Source organism: Phyllostomus discolor, chromosome 1, assembly GCF_004126475.2.
Source record: "Phyllostomus discolor isolate MPI-MPIP mPhyDis1 chromosome 1, mPhyDis1.pri.v3, whole genome shotgun sequence".
NCBI classification, from domain to species: Eukaryota; Metazoa; Chordata; class Mammalia; order Chiroptera; family Phyllostomidae; genus Phyllostomus; species Phyllostomus discolor.
The window spans coordinates 107317157-107336523 of record NC_040903.2 but is presented as its reverse complement, the minus strand read 5'-3'; the positions used below and the strand labels follow the sequence as shown (position 1 = coordinate 107336523).

The 19367-nt window shown below is 36.3% G+C and overlaps 1 protein-coding gene across 25 annotated transcripts in view; it reads right to left on the bottom strand.

The window, feature by feature from the left end:
• The window catches only part of PARD3 (par-3 family cell polarity regulator), a 689179-nt gene that overhangs the window by 353246 nt on the left and 316566 nt on the right, over positions 1 to 19367 (bottom strand). The window lies entirely within an intron of this gene.

Here is a 19367-nt window from a genome sequence, read left to right as displayed (position 1 = left end):
CCCACTTCTGGGAGTATATCTGAAGGAACCCAAAACAATAATTTCAAAAGAACATAAGCATTCCTACATTCACTGCAGCATATATTACAATTGCCAAGATACAGAAGCAGCCCAAGTGTCCATCAATAGAGCAGTGAATAAAACACCTATGGGACACTACTTGGCTGTAAAAGAAAAAGACAATTTTACACTTGGCAACGGTATGGATGGACATGGAGAACATTATGCTAAGTGAAATAAACCAGTCAGAGAAAGACAAATACCATAGGATTTCACTCATATGTGGAATCTAATGAACAAACTGAACTAACAAAGAAAATGATCATAAACTCATAGATGGAGAACAGATGACAGCTAGTAGGGGTGGGGAAGTTGGGGGGTAAAGGGACTGAGCAAAAAAGACAAATGATTCATGGACATGGGCCACAATGTGGTGATTGCTAGGGCAATAGTGATATAAGGGGACTAAATGGTAATGAGAAATATAATAAAGATTAAATCAATAAAGAAAGAAAAGCCCTGGCTGGTGTAGCTCAGTAGATTGAGCACAGGCTTCAAACCAAAGGGTCGCTAATTCGATTCCCAGTCAGAGCACGTGCCTGGGTTGTGGGCCAGGTCCCCAGTAGGGGGTGTGCGAGAGTCAGCCACACATTGATGATTCTCTCCTTCTCTTTCTCCCTCCCTTCCCCTCTCTCTAAAAATGAATAAATAATATCTTTTAAAAAAAGAAAAAAATTACAGTGCTAAGGTATAATGAGACAGGCATTTGCATATGCTGCTGTTAGACTGTAAATTAATACGGGCCTTCTGGAAAGCACTAAATGAAATGCAACTGGTTTCTGGACATTAATGTTGTGTCCTGCTGCTTTATTGAATTCATTTATCAGTTCTAGTACTTTTTTGGTGGAACTTTAGGGTTCTCCATATAGTGTATCATGTCATCTGCAAATAATAACAATTTTACTTCTTCTTTTACCAATTTGGATGCCGTTTATTTCTTCTTCTTGTCTGACTGCTGTGGCTAGGACCTCCAGTACTATGTTGAGTAAGAGAGGTAGAAGCAGACATCCCTGTCTTGTTCCTGATCTTAAGGGAGAACACTTACAGTTTTTCCCCATTGAGTATGATCATGACTGTGGATTTGTCATATGTGGCCCTTTTTACGTTGAGGTACGTTCCTTCTATTCCCCTTTTGTTAAGCATTTTTATCATAAATGGGTGCTGGATTTTATCAGATGCTTTTTCTGCATCTATCTATATGATCACATGGTTTTTATCTGTCCTTATGTTTATGTGCTGAATCACATTTACTGATTTGTGATTATCATACCAATCTTACATCCACAGAATAAATCCCACTTGATCAAACTGTATGACCATTAGCAAAATTTACAAATCGAAGATAGATATTGTCAAATATAGTTTCTGAAAAGCTGCATCCACTATATATCAATCCATAGCACACAAGTGTGCCTTCCAGGTCATGACCTTCAGGACAGGAATCTTCTTTTTGACAGAGAGATGGCTGTAATATACATTTTAAATTAGCCATTAAAGTACACTGATTCAATGTATAGACTATAGTGGCTAATTTAAAATGTATATTTATAACATTATGTAACATTAACCTCTACCATTTGATCTGTTGTCTCAAATGGTGATATTTCAAAATATATACATTTTCCCTGGTGAACACCAAAGACTCCACACCCCTTACTATGTAACAGGTATACCGAGACAAAAAAAGAAATGGCCCAAATGAAAGAACAGATCAAAGCTCCATAAAAAATACAACTAAGCAATGAAGAGATAGCCAACCTATCACAGGCACACAGTTCAAAACACTGTAATCAGCATGCTCACAGAATTGGTTGAATATGGTTGCAAATTAGATGAAAAAATGAAGGCTATGCTAAGTGAAATAAAAGAAAATGTACACAGAGAACCAACAGTGACAGGCAGGAAACTGGGACTCAAATCAACAGTTTGGACCAGAAGGAAAAAAAAAACATTCAACAAGAACAGAATGAAGAACTAAGAATTTTAAAAAATGAGGAGAATAATAGGAACCTCCAGGACATCTTTAAATGTTTCAACATCTGAATCATAGGAGTGCCAGAAAGAAAAGAGGAAGACCAAGAAATTGAAAACTTATTTGAACAAATAATGAAGGAGAACTTCCCCAATCTGGCAAAAGAAATACACTTGCAGGTAGTCCAGGAACCTTGGACAATCTCAGAAAAGTTGGACCCAAGGAGGAACACACCAAGGCACATTATATTACCCAAGATTAAAGGTAAGGAAAGAATCTTAAAATCAGCAAGAGAAAAGGAGACAAGTTACCTACAAAGGAATTCCCATAAAACTATCTGCTGATTTCTTAAAAGAAACCTTGCAGGCAAGAAGGGGCTGGAAAGAAGTATTCAAACTCATAAAAAGAGAGGACATACATCCAAGATTACTCTATCCAGCAAACATATCATTAAGAATGGAAGGGCAGATAAAGTGCTTCCCAGATAAGGTCAAGTTAAAGGAGCTCATCATCACCAAGCCCTTATTATATGAAATGTTAAAAGGACTTAAGAAAAATAAGATAAAAAATATGAACAGTACACAGTTATTAACAACTGGACCTAAAACAAAAACAAAGTAAACAACTAGAACAGGAACAGAATCATAGAAATAGAGATCACACGGAGGATTATCAGCGGGGTAGTGGGTGGGGAGAGAGGGGGAAAAGGTACAGAGAATAAGTAGCATAAATGGTAGGTAGGAGATACACAGGGGGAGGTTAAGAATAGTATAGGAAATGTAGAAGCCAAAGTACTTATATATATGACCCATGGACATGAACTAAAAGGAGAAGGAATGCGGGTGGGAGGCAGTGCGCAGGGCAGAGGGGAGTAGAGGGGGGGAAACAGGGAAACTGCAATAGCATAACCAATCAAATATATTAAAAAAATAAAAGAAACCATTTCAATCCATGTTATGCTCTTCAGGACACCAGAGAGTAAGCAGCTTACTGCAGATTCCAGTTAAGAAGTAACTGGATCCCACTTGGTCTATCTGACTACTATGCCCAGTCCAACCACTCCACAGTCAAGCACACTGATGTCTTAGAGAAAGCTTCCAATACACAGGGGATCAGAGACAGAATAAGTAATAACACACTGCTGATTCCAGGATGAAGTAATAGAATATTTATGTAAAAGGGTGGGATAGCAGACCAATAGAGCATGGGATATCCATGGTAGGAGATGAGGCCTAAAAATGTTCAATTGAAATTTGCACTGCAGAGTACAGAGCATATCAAGCTAATGAGTTTAATTTTAAATCAGAATGCAGTAGGAAGTTTCTTTATGCTTTTCAACTTGAAGGTGATGCATTTTAAGTTATGTTTTGAAAAACTGAGCAAATAGTAACATGAAGAATTGATTAAAGAAGGAACATGTTAGAAGACAAATATACATCAGTCCAGTAAACACACACACACACACACACACACACACAGCTGAAATTGGGACAGATGTTATGAAAATAGAAAGATTCATATAAACATGCAAGAGTAAAGGTAGAATATATAATGCATGGCAATAGATAAAACATGAAGAAGTATAACAAAAATGAAAGAAACAAACTTGAAGTTGGGGAGACTCATGACAAAATTTTAAGAAACAAGAGAGCCATACACAATAATGGAATTTTACATGTCTAGAGAAACATTTGGAAATTATGCACAATTTCACAGCGGGTGAGGTCATTGTGACACACAGAGGCTGCAATGTATTGCACAGCTGGATGAAGAGTCAGATATAAAACAGGGGGTTTCAACTCACACTGCCCTTTAGACTAGGGACCATTCCCCCTGTCACACTACAGAGAGAGTGTAAAAACATCTCAAAGACTTTTGGATAGCAGTAATCAACTAGTATTTGTGGGTGAGAGCACGGCTGGAGAGATGGGAATAGAAACTAAAGGTCACACCAAGAAAGAAAATATAAAACCATCTACAGAAACAACCTGCACGCATGCAGGCAAAACAGAAGAAAGTCAGCTCTATAAATAATACACTGAGTGAACTTAGAAACAAAGTCAGAGAAGCCAACAGGGAATTTTCTAGGGATGCAATAGACTCAAAGTACCAGTTCAACCACTTACTGATAGCAGGAGAAAAACTCCACATGTAACTGAAAGAAAATATTTTCACTGCCAACAAGAATTCTTTACATATTTTACCATTTTCAATATCTTTAAGAAAATAAGACATGAGATTCATCCTTTTATTAAAATACACAGAAAGTGAATAAAAATTAACCATTAAATAGTAATATATACACTAACACAAGCCACCCGAGTCAAAAGCAAAGACTGAGCCACAGAAAATGCTTTGTATCACTGCCTAAGTCATGTCCATACTGGAGAACAAAATTAGGAAGAAGTTTAATGCATAGCTCAATGGGAAAATCTCTTTAAAATAACAAACATATTATTGTTACTTGAATTGAGACCTATTTTTCTTGGCCAACCTACAAAACTATGTTTCTTTTTCTAAAAGTTCAGGACATTAATACCAAAGTCTTAGCCAAAGGTTTATAAAAATATTACTGAAGTGGCTCTGTTAATGATTAAAATACAAAGTTCTCAGGAAAATTAGTTCCTCAAGGCATATGAGTAAGTCCAAAAGCCTAGAATTCTGCTGATATAGTCTAACATTCTTTGCCCTTCCCTCAAACTTTCTCCAATTTAATCTAGAAGAGATTTTTGAAAAGTTAAAAATTCAAAGTAGGGAAAGATATATTACTATCTATGGAATAAGATACTTTTTATCAAAATACTTGCTATAAAAATGTTTTAAGAAAAGAACATTTTTACATACATAAATTACAAGCATATAGCTCTTTAGAAGTATATTCATAAACGTATGGGATGCTTGGAATCAAATGCTGTGAAAGAGATTTATGCCACCAAGAGTTTAGTCATACCTTCCTCAAAAATAAGCAAAAGAGGAAAACCCATGAGAAACAAACTTGGGTGATGCCCTCAGTAAAAGAGAATATAGGTAATTAAAATGAAACATGGTAAGTCCCATGATGGAAAGAGAATAAAAAGCGACCACCTGTACTAACTGCTTTTGGCAGTGGTAGGAGTGTGGGAAACGTAGTAGGCTACAGGTAGATGCCAGGATAAGTCTCTTAAGGGTGGAGACTTCCAAGTTGAGACCTGATCCAGAAGGGACCTGATCCAGAAGGGATCAGTAAGAGAAGATGGAAGAGTTAGCTAGCATGTACAAATTCCCAGAGATGCAGGGACAAGATGAATCTGGTGACCAGAACAAGTTCAGTTGAGCTGGGATTGCACTAGAGAAGCAGCTGGGATGTGGTCAGTGAAAGAACATCAGGAAAACCCAACCAAAACAATTTATTGAGTATTTACTGTATGTTAGGGTGCTATTATTCAAGTTTTACATGACTTGATTCATCTAATCTTCACAAACCCCTGAAACAGGTCTTAGAAAATCATGAAACTTGATCTGAGGCTTAGAAATTTGCCCAGCATAACATATGCTATGAAATTCCAACCCAGGTCATTCTGACTCCAGGCAGCTACAGCTCCTGAGGATGGTCAAGCTCTCAAGAGTGGTAAGCACAGTTTTTCACCACATGTCACTCTGACCTCAGTGGACACAGCCGACAGGGAGGTGGCTGCAATGCTGTCACAGTGAGCCATACGAGAGTTAACAGCAGTCTGAGCTTGGAGAAAAGGAGATGGAGAGGAAAGAATATATTTGAAGGCATTTAGAAAGGGAATTTCCAGGAATGGAGGTAGGAAAAAAAGAAATAGGGAAAGTGAGGAATAATACTCAAAATACCACTTGTTCCTGGCCAATTTTTGACCACTGGTCAAAAGTGCAAGAAACAGGAACCTACATTGTATTTTCTTTAGTAAAAACTGCCTCTAGGTAAGGTAATAACCACCACATTCATACACCAACACATACTCAAATTCATGCAAGGCTCCACTCTAAGCCAGATTCTATGTCGATTTTTAATCAACCACAGCATTTAATACATTAGAACTTTATGTTTAATAGGTAGAAAAACTGACATAAATAAAGTGTCCAAAGTCATGGGATGGAATGGTAAAAGACATTTAAATGGAGCTTATATATCCCATCTTTCTAGACACTTAAATGCAATTTTATCAATGTCATATTTGATATCTGTAATTAATGAAATACTAATTTTTACTGTGTGTGTTCTTGTAACCATTTCTGATCTACCATTTAATAATGGTTTATTAATACTATAAATAACAGAAAAAAAAGGAAGAAATCACTGCATTTGTATCTATTGCTGATACTTTCTTTGAAATAGCAGGTAACATCTCAACTTACTAAGAACCAGGATGAGAGAAGTTTGGAAATAACAGTGATAATCTCAACACCTTACTTTACAGAGTAAACTACGTAATCAGTGCATCTAGACAGAGTATTCTGATCCGCCAGGATTCCTCAAACACTCATCTAAACTATGAAATGTAAAACAAGGAAAGAAAGGGAAAGAATATCTGGTCCTAATAGGTTATTTAAAAAATAACAGAATTTAAATTGCCAACAAGCCTTCATTGAATAAGAAAGGCTGTAAATGAGACACTAATATCTATTGATCCAAATTCTCGAATTCCAAAAATACCAGTCCCATCAACACAAATCTTGTATCTCCAGATACTGAGCCTCCTCAATAAATCCCAGTGATTGAAAAAATAAAGCATGTTTAAGTTTGAGAAGTTTAAGTCTTTCAAGTAGGTTGCTTTTATGCTATTATGTATAGTTTAATGCACACTGGGGGGGAAATGTTAACACAGATATAAATTCCAATAGCTCTTCACATTGAAGTACATTAAGAGAAGAAAAATTATTGATTCTGCTTGAATAGAATTTGTATTAACAAGTTACTATTGCAAATCGAGCATAAATCTCTTATCTTTCAAGAATATCTAGTGAACCACCCATTTTTAAAAGGTCTTGTCATTTTCCTGCCCCATCACCAAAATCATTCTAACAAATTATGCAAGTAAGAATAATTATTGACCAGTTATCCCCAACTAGGAGATAGGGGAGTCTGTGGAGGAAGTGTTGAGGGGAGATAGGTCATTCTAATTCATCACAGAAAAATAATTATAAAATATCTGAGATTTAAAAGATGAAAATACAAAGTTATATCAAAGGTGAAAATTATTTTTCAGAAAATTGCATCTGACTTATGTGACTTTTATGTGTTTAACAGTAACAAAAATGTTATTTAAAAGTTTCTGAGAGAGGCAACTGAAGAAAAAATATTTCTTAAACTCCTCCTTATCAATTGTTCCTGTAAGATTACTGGCACAAATTTACCAGTAATATAGTGTCCTCAGGTGAAAAATATTAATTTTAATAAACATTTACCACTTAAAAGAGCATTTTTTGTAAGGTTTGAATGCTCCCCTGTACTTAAGTCCAGATAGTGCTCACTCAGCTGCCAAATAACTTACAGTTTTGGAAGAAAAAAATAGAGAAATCAAAGTTAAGTATGGAAGAAAAAACTAAGACCTGCTGAGGCATTTCTGAGTAGTTTACATCTAAGCAAATACAAAAGAAATGGACTCAATTCTCCAAAACAAGAACCACAGCCCGCTCCCAACACACACAAACTCTTTCTTTTCCTTAGAAAAAGAGGGGAACTGAATGGCTTGCGCATACACCACTTTCAGTAGATTCATGGAACTTCATGTCTCAGTGTAAAATGACAGAGTGAACTTGGGCATTGCTGGTGGGAGTGTACTTTGTCGCACATCAGTATGGAAACATCCATTAAACTTACAAATGTACATAACCAGCTGGTATGGCTTAGTGGATTGAACACCAGTCCATGCAGGTTCAATTCCCAGTCAATGCACATGCCTGAGTTGCTGGCCAGGTTCCCAGTTGTGGGTATGTGATGTTTCTCTCCTGCATCAATCTTTCTCCCTCCCTTTCCCTCTCTCTAAAAAAATAAATAAATAAAATATTTTCCAAATATAGTTACAAATATATATTGTACAATTGTAAAATTCCACAAATGTATAATTTCACTTTTAGGTATCATCCAAGAGATGCTCAATGCAAAATGGCTTACGTACAAAGGTTATTCACTGCAGTATTGTTTGCAACAGCAAATCACTGTAAACAATATACATACCTACCAGCAAACAATGACCCATCCATACAAAGGAAAATTATTAAACAATTTAAAAATAGACACCTTTTATATTTCAATATGGAAAGACTGGGAAGCTGTATTAAGGAAGGAAGGGAAGGAGGGAACAAGAAGAACATGGTAGACAGCATTTAAGTAAAAAGGTGAAAAAATTATATTTTCACACTTGCACATGAAAGGATAATACTATTTGAAAGAATCCACAAGTAGCTAGTAACTGCAAATGGAGAGTGGAGCTGGGGGGCTAGAAGGCAGTACTATGCATATCTGTGTATATCTTTTGATTTTGGAACTATGAATGCATTACCTGGGCAAAAACCAGATAAATAACATTTTCCACAAAATAAATTTTTAAAAATCAGATTATCAAACCATTCCCTGTATAATCCAATGTCTTCCAAGGTAGCAGGAAAGATCCCCTCAATCTAATCACTCATCTCACACAAATCTCTAAGGAGCCCAGCAGATAATAAGAAATGAATAGGGATGACTATCACCATCAATTTAAAAAATATATCAAAACTCTCTATAGTCTGTGTGGTGTCATCGTGATATCAAAATTAATTCCTTTAAAACACTTTTTGTGCAATTCCATAAGAAATAAACAATATCATTCTCTCTTTGAATATAATTTCTAAAGCTCAATTTTATATTAAATATCCAATTCTACCAAATATCCATATATAAAAAAGAGTAGCTTTACTCAGAGCATTGAATGAAGAAAATAATTTCAAAAACCTAAATACTACATACAACATACTAATAGATCAAAATTTAAAATATCTGTATTATATATTGAACATATGAGTACCAAAACTCCATTGTCCTAGAATGAGAAAATTCATTTGTAACAGCAAAAAAATTTTTGCCATTTGGGGTTCCAAGAGTAATAATATAATTCATATTGATTCTAATAAAAATAAATAACCTCAGCCCTGGCTGGCGTAGTTCAATGGATTGAGCGCATGCTGTGAACCAGGCATCGCAGGTTCGATTCCCAGTCAGGGCACATGCCTAGGTTGCAGGCCATAGCCCCCAGCAACCGCACATTGATGTTTCTCCCTCTCTCCCTCCCTCCCTCCCTCCCTCCCTCTCTCTCTTTCTCTCTTTCTCTCTCCCTTCCCTCTCTAAAAATAAATAAAATCTTTAAAAAGAATTAAATAAATAAATAAATAACCTTGAAAGTCTATGAAAAATAATTTTTTAAACAGCAGAAAACAGCTCTCAAACAAATGAAATATGTAATATATTCAGGAAAGGACATTTTAACTATGTTGCTTTCAACTCAACTGTTTATAAAATATTAAATATAATCAAGTGGTTTGCTCAATACTGTTTTTCCAATTAAACAAAAAATTTATCTTTCACTTTATAAATACAAAGAGTAATTTAATATTTTATAACTAAATATTTTAAATATTTAAGTAATAAAATTATTTTAGAACAGAATTCATGATGATGCCAAAACATTGAGGGGAACTTCTGTTCCTCATGTTCCACTGAAGCTTCAGTTATGGGATTCACAGCAGGCCCCACCCTCCCATTAACTCCTCAACTAAACCTTAAAAGACTCAGGTGGCTTTCCCAGAGCTACCTAAGCAACTGGAACCCAGCAGAAATTATGAGGATGCTGTGAGTTGTTAGGAAAGACTGACAGTGCTCACCTTTCACACATGAACCCATGCTCAATTACAAGACACTTTCAGTGAAAGATCAGAAGTGACAGAATAAACTTCTGGATAAGGAAGGCAGTGCTCTCCACTATATAATCAAGTTTTCTGAACTGAAAAACTGCTCTATATTGAACGACTGAACTTAGAATTTTTTTTGCGTGTGTTGATCCTTTAGTCTGAAATCATTTTCCAAATCTTTCTGCCAAGTGAAGAAGCTAAGTGACAAGCAATGATGCAAGCAAACATCAATGACTCAAAAATGTGACTGTGTTTTATAATGCCACATATGAATGTCTCAACATTTAAGTGTTTTCTTTGACTTTTATATATCTGCAGATTTTAGCTCATAATAAGAATCACATTATATCATATAAAATAAGTGATCAATCTTGTCCACTGGACAAAGGTCCATCTATCGCATGGCATCAGAAAAACTATATGGACTTTTCCCTTTCAACTTATTGAAACACTATCCACCCAAAAATACATGGGAGTTTATTAAGATCTGCAAACTAACTGTAAACAAAAAGAAACACCTATGCCATTTTAACACATGGAAAGAGACATAAGAACAGACAAATTCAAATTCTTAAATGTTAAAAGGAAAGCATGGTGAGAGAAGAGAGGCCTTCCTTCAGACAGGAGGATTAGGGATGGTCCCCTGAGGGGTGGTATATATGGCTTCTTACAGGAAAGATTAGAAGGAACCAGACCTGCGAATTGGGAGGGACAGCAAGTCAGGCAGAGGCAACAGGGAGACAAAGGTTTGTGGGGAGTGGGGTTGTGTTAAATGAGTACATATTTGTTGATGTGAAATATCTAGTACACACACACATCTGGTGACAGAGAGGAGCTGGAGATAAGAGCAAAGTCCTAAGACAGAGAACGGGATGGCAGACAATACAGGGGAAGACAGCTGTCCTGTGGGAGGTCAGAGCAGCTTCTCCAGGTGTGAGGAAGAGGATGAGCACAAGCCCAGCTGGGTTTGTAAAGTTGGTGGTGGGAGCACAGGAAGATACTTCTTTAATACTGCTTCCAATTTTTCAATGGAGTATGGAGTCAGCCAGCTAATGAATTATTAAGAGAATTAGCAATTATCAAAGGTAGGAAGAAACTATACTTCTCAAAGGGTTTAACTTAATTTCAATAAATAATCAATATTGCTATTTCATCTTATAATTTGGGAATTACAGTTATTTGTTTTGTTTTTTTTTATAGAATTTGCCATTTTAACCATTTATTTTAGATTTTATTTATTTATTTACTTATTTAGAGAGGGAAGGGAGGGAGATAGAGAGAGAGAGAGAAACATCAATGTGCGGTTGCTGGGGGTCATGGCCTGCAACCCAGGCATGTGCCCTGACTGGGAATCAAACCTGCGACACTTTGGTTCACAGCCTGCGCTCAATCCACTGAGCTACGCCAGCCAGGGCAAGGAATTACAGTTATTTGTAAAAAAATAATTGCTTGCTCTCTTAATCTTATTGAGTCAGATTTGCTAAAATTAAAAACATTTCAAAGTAGTAACACATGCTTATTGTAAAAGAATGTAGTAACACAATACATGAAATGGAACCCAAAAACCCACCCCAAAGCATCCCCTTATATCAGCAGGAGTTTGCTGTGGAAACTTTATGTTTCTTTTCAGTATTTTAATTTCTTTATAATTTGTTCAGCTATTCAAGCTGATTTACAGTCTCCTTTCAGCCATAAGAGCAGAGAAAAAAAAGAAAGAAAAAAAAATAACAGCTCTTAGAAATACAAACCAATGAAAATACTATAGGGCATATATGTCCCAGCATCAGTGAGGGGGAAAAAGAACTTAATACATTTGATAATCACTAATTCTCTTAAAGTGCAAAACATTCATCAACCATTAGATAAAATGTTTCAGCACTTAAAACAGCAATTTTTCAGGACCATTACAGAACCATGTTGAAGGTAAATGGAAAAAATCCTGTGTAGTACTGATAAATTTTTTTTTAAAATGTACACCTACCTAGGTCATATCATTTCAAAACTGAAAGTGGCTTATGAGTGATACTATTTCTACAGGCAGGCTTCTGGAAATGAGTAGTGACAAGATACTGTAGGCTGAAAATGCTAATGCAATTTCTCAACCAGTATATTTTAAAGAATAAGCAGTTCTACTGCTCACTGAATGCAGAAATAAAGAAAAGAATTTAAAAAGCAAAATGACACGCAGATGGGTGGGAATAAACAGAGTTAGTGTATAAAGTATGTATTCTTTTCATCATCAGATTCAGTTTCTCACCTCACAACAAAAATCTTTAAGACTGCCTACAATAAAAATATAAAAAGGCACCTGAGGGTCACAGCTACAAATGAAAATGTATCGTTTTCCACAGTGCAAGCTCTACATCAAGCAAGAAAATCATCAGCTACTAACAGATTCCCTGTGCAGGTTAATCCACACACCACCAAAGATTTTTTTCACTCAATAGAATTTCTGACTCATTCCCCTGCTGTTTGCAAGCTTTTAACACCACAGGCCAAAGAAGCAATCACATGGCTAGGCATAAAGGAGCAAGACTGCGGAGTGCTCCCTTGCCCTGTATAACTCACTCCAAAAGCCATTCATTGCAGAAAGGGACCCGGAGGTTTAGCAAGTGGCCAACCAGTGCCTTTTTAAGAGTCAGCTGTCTTAAAAGACATCCTTAGATTTAATCGTATTAAAATCACGTGTGCTTGCCAAAACCAAAATGAATATAAAAAATGGACACAGACACAGACATTAAAACTAATGTCATTTCTGTCAGATTATGTTCTTCAGAAAAGAACCAGAGATAATTTTAAAAGATTAAATTTTATTCTAATTCTGATAAGATGCCATAGAAGCTAGAACCCAATTCTGAAAGGAGAACAAGGATGAAATACATTAGAAACATGACAGGGATGACAATGAACCAGCCCAGCATACCAAATGTACTTCCAATAAGCAAGGAGGAAACAGTGGATTGGCCAAAAGGTCCGTTACATATTTCCATAAAATGAAAGACACATTTTTAATTTTCACCAATAACTTTATTAATTTAGATATATTGAATATGTCAACTACCTCCTCTATTGGCTTTTAGTGGGAAGAGGCCGGGATGCTGCTTAACATTCTCCAGTGCATAAGAGAGCCCCACAGCAAAGAACTGTTTGGCCAAAATGTCAGTAGTACCAAGAAACTTCGCAAACCACACTGACACATTCGATCAGTCACAGCACCTTCTCCATACACTGCACACATCTTTTTTGTGTTTCAGTTGCATTTTTACCTTTATTGAAATAATAAATATGCCAAAAATGTGTATTTCCTTCCATCTTCAACATTAAAATGGCTGCACAGAAATTTACCAGTTTTGATGGTTTTTTTTAGAATGCACACTGACATGACAGATGCCAAAATACAATCTAATAAAATTGTTTTGAATGAAGTCAAATGACAACTAAGCACTACTTGAGCCATCATATGGAAAAAACATAATGGACTTTTTGGCCAACCCGATATTATTTAAGGAACGAATCAGTTACTCAAGTCTATTGTTACCTAAGTAAAGATGGAAGGAAGGCAGGGTGAAACAAGTACCTACAACACTACCAGAAACGGGATCTGCAGTTTCGTCCGTGCCATGTCACTCATTTCCACACAGAGAGCCAGTGTCTGCCAAACACATATTATGCTCCCCTTTTGTACACAGGGAAAGTGAAGTCTGCAGGGCTTACACAAGCTGGATGAGGCCACACAGCCAGTGAATGAGGGCAGGTTTCCAATCCCGGCACACACGCCCCGGGCTCACTCACATAGCGTGTCTTCACAGCTGAATTTACGAAAGGTTGAAATGCTGCTGGTTGCTCTCAGGAGGAAAGACTGTCCAAAGCGGCCCTGCCAGTGGCTGGTAAGGCTCCCACTGAAATCAGCGTGTCGTTCTCAGAAGAATGTCCACCAGGGCCCCTACCTTCCAGTCCTATTCTTCACTTGATGTTTCTAGTCCACAGTTCTTTGATAGTAAAAGTAGAAATATGTAGGGCTTATGAAAAATAATGCATCACCTACATATGGGATGCTTTAATCATTATGTTTTAAAATTCAAATTAGTGTAAGACATGTGGCAGTCATATTATCAAGGATCAACAAAACAATCTCTGTAATCTCTTAATACAGATTATTACAGCTAGGTGACATGACAACTCTCTTTTAAAGGTCGTTTTGGTTTTATTTTTGGTGTTATTGTAAACATGACACATTTCTGATATAAAGAAAATCTCTGGCATTTTATAATAAAGCAGAATTTAATTTTAAAACAATCTTGATATTTTTAGTTTCTACACTTACTGTTGCTAGATTCTGCACAAGTTTTGCAAAAGTTTGCCAATTAGGAAATATTAACAAATACCCTTCCTTTTAATAAAAACTGCAGCATTTTAGAATTTAGAGGCAAGGGCACTTTATTTTTAACCAGATAACCCAAATAGTCATTTGGTTATTCAATGTCTGTGGGCTAAATAATTTAAAAATAAACAAACAAAACACATTACAGTTACGATCTGGCAGCACCAGAACTAACCTTACATCCCCTCAATGATGGCTGATGATACAACTGAAGCCCTGTTTGTTCCTGTGTCAAAACTTCAACAGCTTCTGCACAGTGTAGCAGGGTAGCTTCACAGTCATTTCACCAGCCAGTCAGCAGCTGTTACAATCAGACTTCTGAAAAAGTCATCTTCTAATTTTTTAATTAAGAAAGTATGATAATTTCATATTCTAGAAACTAACTATGTCATCTAGATGGTTCTAAATATCAGTAAAATGAGAATTTTTTTTAACTTACAAAAGGCTATTAAACCTTTGGGAAAGGAAAGGAATTTTCCCCTATGCAGACAGATCAGAGGAAAAACCAACTGTGACAAGACATGTGAGAGCAGAAGCCATGGCCTAAACACCCCACACCACCTTTTCATCACACCATGGAAAACAGGCAAAACCTGGCTCCACAATGACTTACTGACTGTGAGGTACACCCAGGGAAAATCTGGGTAACTAAGTTCAAAATGTTTCTTCACTACTATCTTTTTACTTGCATCCAAAATAGGCTCTACTTTTTAAAAATCCACTTTTGCCCTAGATCTTCAGAAATGAGGCCTTGATCAAATTATAATAAAAAATAAAAAAACACTTTCATAGACACATACCTTTCCCATGATTTGTGAATATACTCATCGTATATTATGTGAATATTAGTTATAATACATATTTTCCAAACCTTAAAAAGTATCAGAATAATACTTTTAGAAAAACTGTAGCAATATTTTACTTAAATGTTTTCCATTTATTTAACATTCAGCATTTTTTCATCCTAATAGAAGACTCAACAAACACAGGCCCATGTGAAAACAGACATATTCTCTACACTAGCTATCTTCATTTCAGAAGTAATTAATAAGCAGGTCAGGAATGTTTTGTTCAGTATGAAAAAGGATAAAGCAAAAGCATCATGGCTAAAGAAAGTGACAAAAGTGCATAGAATGATAAGAAAAAAAGACACCGAAATCACTCCTAAAAATCCTGGCTTTGAGACTCCAAGAGCTGACATTGAACAGTGGGGTGCAAAGGTTAAGGGTGTGGGGCAACATCCCACTTGAACTGTGCCTTCACCACACATGCCACGGGGCTTTCCTCACAGGTTGCTTCCTTCAGCATAATCTGCATATTAGATGAAGTTTTGTGTGACGGAAAGAAGTGTAGAACATGGATTTTTCTCTAAAGGTCAGGGCAGTCGCTCCCCTACAACAGAGCTCACACTGAGGCTGGAACATTCCTAGCTCCTCCTGGCTATTTCTGCTAATTGGCTTCAGGCCTGTTCACCAAGACAAGGTAGTGAAAATGGCAGGCTCCCAATTAGCTTAACTTTCCTCAAGGTCCCTCTACTTTCCGGTCCTAAATTCTTCCAATCACATATTCTTAAAATCGCTGCCTCCTCTTTTGTGGAATTTATTAGTTGCAATAAACAGTGGGGATGTAAGAGCAAGTAAGCATATGATCCATTAATTGCCAACATTAAATTATAGTCTACACAAAGTCAGGGGAGTGGTAATGGTTAAAAAAAATTCAGATTTCTTAAAGCACTGTTAAACATCAGAATTAGGGGTTTTGTTGCTTTTACTGTTTCTTTGGTCTCCCAATCAAAATGTCAGAAGCAAGAACACTTTTTCAAAGCAATAGAACAACAACCCACTTATTTTTCAAGTCCTTTGTGCTTCCTCTGAGACCTCTCAGAAAACTGAGGGCACAAGACTGACCTAAGGAAAGGATGATCTTTGAAAGATCCACAGTCCTCTGCCTTCTGAGATGAACCTGGTATAGGAGTCAACTATACACCATTCTGAGCAAGGCGAACTACTCACTGGAAAGCAAGACTACTATTTTTGTAAAAAAATGTTGAACTTGACTCCGAGTGCTTCCTGGTACAGAGTTCTAATAAGATACATCACCTACCTTTGGTTATAGAGGTGTAACTTAGCAATATTCCAAAAGAATAATAGAAGATTCAATATTCCCTTATGTAGGACCAATCCCACAAAAAGAGAAAGACACATTCAGCTTCCAGAAGTGCCTGCCAACTCAGCATATTCTACACACTCTATTGTCCTTTTCATCCCTACTGTTTATTCCCACTGGCAAAGCTGATGTGGTCATAATTGTCTTCAAAAAACAGACCAAACAGAGATAATGGGAGACAAGCACTCTAGTAGGAAATAGAGCAGAACCAAAACCATTGGAAGCATATAAACTCTAGGACTCTATTGACCTCCTTAGTCCAGATGGCACGAGGGAGACAGCCATCAGTTCTACCCTGGTGATCCCAAATCATACAGAGAGGGTTGATCGTTTTAACCATATAAAACATTCTTTAATCTATGTGATGTCATTCTCTTTATTATATTTTAATGGCAAAAGCTAACAAGAAAAAAAGCCAACACATCAGGCCCTTTAAGTCAGATGACTCCTAAGGAACAGTTACAAGAATAAATCCATAATTAAACAGGAAGAGCTGGAAGAGATTTCCAGTGTGTTCAGCCTAACTTATTAGATCATTTCTGCCCAAACAACTGTGCTTACTTTTAGCCAAAGTTTTAACATGTATTTGATTAGTTTTTGCTGTTCTTGTCTAGTTAAATAGATTTCAGTCCAGTTAATTATCTTTCTTATGTGAACTTAGTGAGTGGATAATCATTCTTAAAATTAAGTCAAGGGCAAAGATGGCTTTAGGCTCAGAAATCATAGCTAATGTCATCTACATTAGACTATAAAGACTAAGGAAGTACTTATTTTTACAAAACTTATCATGGAACAAATACTTCAAATAACTTCAACAGAAATCAAGACAGTCTTTATGGATAAAAGTGTGTATGTGGCTTCTATATGCAATCACTTTGGCTTAAAAAAAGAAAGCATTTTATACAACTTTACAAAGAAAAATTATATTACTTCCTTAAAAAGAGATCTATAACCACAGCAGCTAGATAAAATTTTTATTTTTAGAATATAATTAAATGTATCATATTTTTAAAGCTCTGAGCTGACAATTTTTTCTCCTAATCGTGAGATAAAAATGGTCACATTCACATATTTAGCTAACTGTGCTGTCCTCCTTGCTTTACCAGAGCCTAACTGCATTCAGTGATGAGCAGCTGTGTTTCAGGGAAGGGCCAGGGCCAGGGCCAGGGCCACGTCTGCCCCCAGCTCCAGGAGGCCTGGCTCAAGTAGTCTAAACCCAGACTGGCACTCTTACTCCATCTGATTTAGACCTGGCAGGCAAGTTATCTAATTCCCCTCATCAAAACAGGAGGAACATCTGTTGGGGGGCCTTGCTTTCAAAAAGTGCCACAAAGAAGCAAAGGGCACTGTTCCCCCTTCTCTGTGCAAGCCATGGTGGTTGGAGCTCCAGCAAGAAAGGATCAACTCAAGAGCACGAAGCCAGGAGCCCTGTAAAAAGGCTCTTGGAAGAGACAGAGAATCCAGATTCCCAGGGAGGCCTTCCCTTCCTCCAGGCTTCTTATGAATGAGTAACATTTCCTTTTGCAATCTAGATATTCTGTCATCACCAGACTACTTTAACCAGGCATGATTCTAGGTCTTTGGCAAGTGTTGTATCACTTCATACAGCAACTATGGTGAAGCAGACTCTACAATCGTCCCACTTGATAAATGAATACACTGAGGTATGGACAAGATTACCAATGTGCCCAAATGTCATATCAAATATCATATGTGGTAAATAGGTAGTAATCAGCTGGTCTCACTCCAGGCCCATACTAAACTATCTAAATCTTAAAAACATTTTCTTCAAAGTGATAATGAAATAACACAAATTAATTTAAAAATATGTATTATTTTGAGAAAATTTTGTTTTCCCTAAGTAGGACTTCCATAGTTTCTTAATTATTTAAAATAATTTCAATCATACAATGTTTTTGCATGCTAACATTTACTACAGAATAAAAATTAGTACATTTGCCTTACCAACACTGGTATCAAAGGTAAACTGTCCTTTTTAACAGTTTTATATTAGAAAAGCCCACATACCAAATTATTTTAGAAGGTTTATGCCATAAAACAGACTGAGGTTAATTAAGTAAAATGGAACGTCTTTCCATTGATATCATTAATCTAAACTGAAAACCAGCTAGTCTGTATCTAGTCAACATAATTATTATTTAAAAATTATTGAAACAGATAAACAAAAAAATTCTCTCACTGAGTACTCAGTCTCCCACCCATGTGAACATTTTAAGAAAATAATTAAGTGATGAAACAACCAAATAAGGGAATTTTTAACATCAAAACTATTAAAACTGTAAAGAAAACACTGTGACTGACAATAAATAAGACTTAAAAAAAAAAACCCTGGAAGAATTTTATTTTTACACAACAAAATTTATGAGATGAATTCTTAGTCTTCATATGACAAGAACAATTCTGCAGGCAGCCCTCCTCCCCACGACAGGAGGCCACTGTTTACAACAAGCAGAAAGCAATTCCAATTTCATGAATTATAGGTGGCTCCCATGCAGAGAGAACTAAGCACTTCTAGAAATGTATAAACCTAAAGCAGATCCTTAACATGTATGAAAGGATAAGTCCCCAAACTTGACAAATAATCTAAATTCTGAAACAACACTATAGAATATATTTCTCTCATAAAGTGAAGTCACATATAATAAAATTTTAATTTGCCTGTTCATATCTTTTGACTTACTACCTACAAATAAAAAGAACCCATAAGTAGCCTGGAAAGCCTACCCATAATCTGCATTATACACTCCAAATATCTATGCCTTGACCACATAACAAGCCCTGAGGTTGTGATGTTTCAGAATACACAGCAAATATTTATAACTGCATATAAGAGATCTGTATTCAAAATACTCTACATTAATTTTAGAGAGACTC